The sequence below is a fragment of the Atractosteus spatula genome (genome assembly GCF_055471065.1).
Source record: "Atractosteus spatula isolate fAtrSpa1 chromosome 10 unlocalized genomic scaffold, fAtrSpa1.hap1 SUPER_10_unloc_13, whole genome shotgun sequence".
Classification (NCBI taxonomy): domain Eukaryota; kingdom Metazoa; phylum Chordata; class Actinopteri; order Semionotiformes; family Lepisosteidae; genus Atractosteus; species Atractosteus spatula.
In genome coordinates this window covers 162,895-166,085 of record NW_028296616.1, presented here as the reverse complement: position 1 = coordinate 166,085, position 3,191 = coordinate 162,895, and the positions used below count along the sequence as shown (strand labels likewise).

Here is a 3,191-nt window from a genome sequence, read left to right as displayed (position 1 = left end):
GCAGTCCCACATAACCGATCCGAACAATCTGCTTTACAGAGGAGCACTGCCGGAGCTTATCGTTGGCAAACTGAAGACCAGGCCGACCTCTTCTGTGACTCTTGAACACTGAATCTCAAGGTTGTGAATTCAAGCTCCACGCTGGCGGGAAATTCCATAGGTAATGATCACATTTTCTTGCATGCTAATCAAAAGAAATATTAAGAAACTTTTCCCAATACCAGTTTTTTACAAAAGTAAAGGCACACGGCACATGTGTGCCACATCACGTCCGAGTTTAGTGACAACTACCTCAGAGATTGTAAGCTGGGTAGTTTCAGATCAGATCACTTTTTTTATCAAAGGTTCAAGCAAACCCGAATAATTTTGCAAGAGACATTTCAGAATCCCAGTCAAATCCAGTACGATTGCTGGATCCTTCGAATTCGACTGAACTATAGCACAGATCTGCAGTCCACCATTAGAATACTGTGGGTGTGTTGTATAAGCCACACGGCCGAAATAGTTCTAAAACAGGAGATGCATCCTCGTTTAGGAACGTGGTATAAAGTGAAATGGTCTGGGAAGAGTCCTACGTTTGAACAGTTCAAAATAGACGTAAAGGGGTATTTACGGACTCTTTCGAAATGTAAGAACAAGCTGTGCGGACCTTATCAATATTTACCTTGTGTAATCGTTTTTCATAAAGTGTAATTGTATTATAGCATGTGCCCCTGACGATTTTCTTGATACGTTATATGTGCTCTTGTTTGTATTGTATGTAGTTTTGTTGTTCAAATAAAACGTAAAAGACACAACTTTCCGGATGCGGCTGCTGTAAAAATAAAATGACATCAAGGGTGCTGTACGCAGAGGTCTGAAACCTGCTCCACAGAAGATCTTTATCCAGAGGTGTTAAAGAAGTTGAGATCTCGCCATGAGAGGGGAAGCATCTCAGAAAAAGCAGGTGCAGTCAGTTCCACGGTCATAACGCCACTAAGTCGGGCGACAAAAGCAAAACCCACCAGGCTTCCTCCGAGCAAGTAATGAGACAAAGAGACAGGGTACAGCGGGTAGTGTGGCCGAGCGGTCTAAGGCGCTGGCTTAAGACTCCAGTCTCTTTGGGGGCGTGGGTTCGAATCCCACCGTTACCAGGTGCTTCTGTTGCGACCCCCTTTCATCTGACTTCAGACGAAAGGGAGGGAACTGCTTTTTGGCAGTCTCTCGAGAAACTAAGCAAAGTGTTTAAAGATGCTTTCTCAGCTTGACATCAAGGCACAAAACAAAAACCTTCTTGCGTCCTCTCAACCCAAAAGCGCTTTGCCACTTTTTGCGTTATGCAGGGAACGACGTCTGCCCAGATCACTTTTGTGTCAATGCAAATCGTAGTGTGCCCTCCGTTTTATTGTTGGCTGTGCTGGCGTGCCGCTTCTGTCTGTGAAACTTGAATGTTCTGCTTCTTCACACCGAATCGTTGGCGGGGGTTGAGCTTGTTAAATCTTTGCGCATAGCGCTCCTTTGGAAGTACTTTGTCCAAGTTCAAAAGCGATCGTGGGATTTACTTCATGCGTTCAAGAAGCATGCCTCGCACGACAGATTTAAATGGGGAATGGAGCCTGCTTCTTGCTGTTTTTCCTGTGGTTGCAGTTACAAAGTTGATCGTGCTTTCACATTCTGTTAACAGTATTCACTGGCTGAGCTTTATCAGTTGGTTCGTAAAGGAATCTCTGCTTCGGTTCCAGAAAAGTCATCTGTAGTGTGTTTTTTTCCGTGCCCATGGCAGTCTTTTAAAGCTGGTAGTAATGGCGGCGAAGTTAATTTTTTATCCCTTTAAAAGAATAAGGACGGGCTGGGGCGAGCTCCATTTACCACTCTTTCAGCTAACCGCCGAACTCGCGAACTGATTACACTGCAGAGCCACAGGCGCCTCGCTTTTCTCCATTCTCTGGGTTAGGGTGAAAAAAAAAAACTTTGCTGGTATTAGCTGGCCTGCTGGGAGTACCTCTTCTTCACTGATAAGCAAGATTTGTGTTTCATCTTTCGCAAGCTGTATAGATTTCTTTCAAAACAAGTTGTTCCAGAAAGGAAACGAACACTTGCATTCACCTGAATTAAAAGGCATGGGATTTGCCTGTAAAGATAAGTTCTGTACAGTAAGACAGGAAGAAAGGCACCGCTGGGAATCGGACCAAGGATTTCCTGTTTACTAGACAGGCGCTTTAGCCAACTAAGCCACGGCGCCGGCAAAGTGCTGTCCTTTGACAGCCACTTGGACACGTCTCAACTGCTCTGAGACATCTGCGTTCGGGGTGCACCGAGCCTGCTCGCCTTGCAAGTTGCCTCATTTATGTGCGATAGCTCCACCACTAAGAGAAAGGATGAGAAATGGCTTTTATCTGGCACTTTTCATGTCAGAGGATCTCAATCTGCTTTCCGTGTACAAGAGGATGTCCAACTCATGTAGCGAAAGACGTAGACGACAGTGCTCCGCTGAAATCTTGATCTCACAACCCTCGGCATGACTCCGCTGTGTTCTGCTTTTGACAAAGGGGGGAAAAGACTTCTTTCATCACACGTTTTGCACAGTTTACGGTGTTTGCAGTGCTCTTTCTTAAATGAAAACCAGGAATCGGCACCATATGAGGTGAGACTAGATAATATTGGAACAAGTAGCCTCGCCATTCCAAGCGTGACGTGAGCAAAGTGTAATTCCTGTCTTTATAGTGTGCTTGTTAGAGACTTAGCTGGCACCCAGAGCGCTTTAAATCCCGGAGTCAGCAGCCCAAGATAAGAGAGCTTCCTTCGTCTACAGATGCAGCCATTCAAAATGCGTGAGGTATTTCGCGGCATACCCCGGTGGGCGTGTCGCAGTTTCACGCGGTATGACGCAGTTAACGTGGTGTCACGTGGTTAACTATCCGCCGTCGCCTTGTAAAACCGCCAGGGGGAGCTTAACCTCTCATGTACAGCATTTTAGCCTTTAATTTTGAACTGTGTATTACAGCATGTTAATCATCAGTCATTAAAATGTTGGTATATTTTATGAAAGCAAGATTGCTCAGTTGGACAAAAGTACACAACCTACCTTTATCAGAAATATTTATGCATCAAAGCCTTTACTGAAGATATTACTAATAGTATTAATAATGGATGACTTTGGACAAGCTGTATACTCAAAGTATAATTTCTTTAGCACATTTGTACAAGCACTT

At 44.6% G+C, this 3,191-nt stretch overlaps 1 non-coding gene across 1 annotated transcript; it reads left to right on the top strand.

The window, feature by feature from the left end:
- Positions 1–1,051: 1,051 nt before the first annotated feature.
- Positions 1,052–1,133, top strand: trnal-aag (transfer RNA leucine (anticodon AAG)). Its single transcript has one exon. It is a non-coding gene; the product is annotated as a tRNA-Leu (tRNA).
- The last annotated feature ends 2,058 nt before the right edge of the window (positions 1,134–3,191 follow it).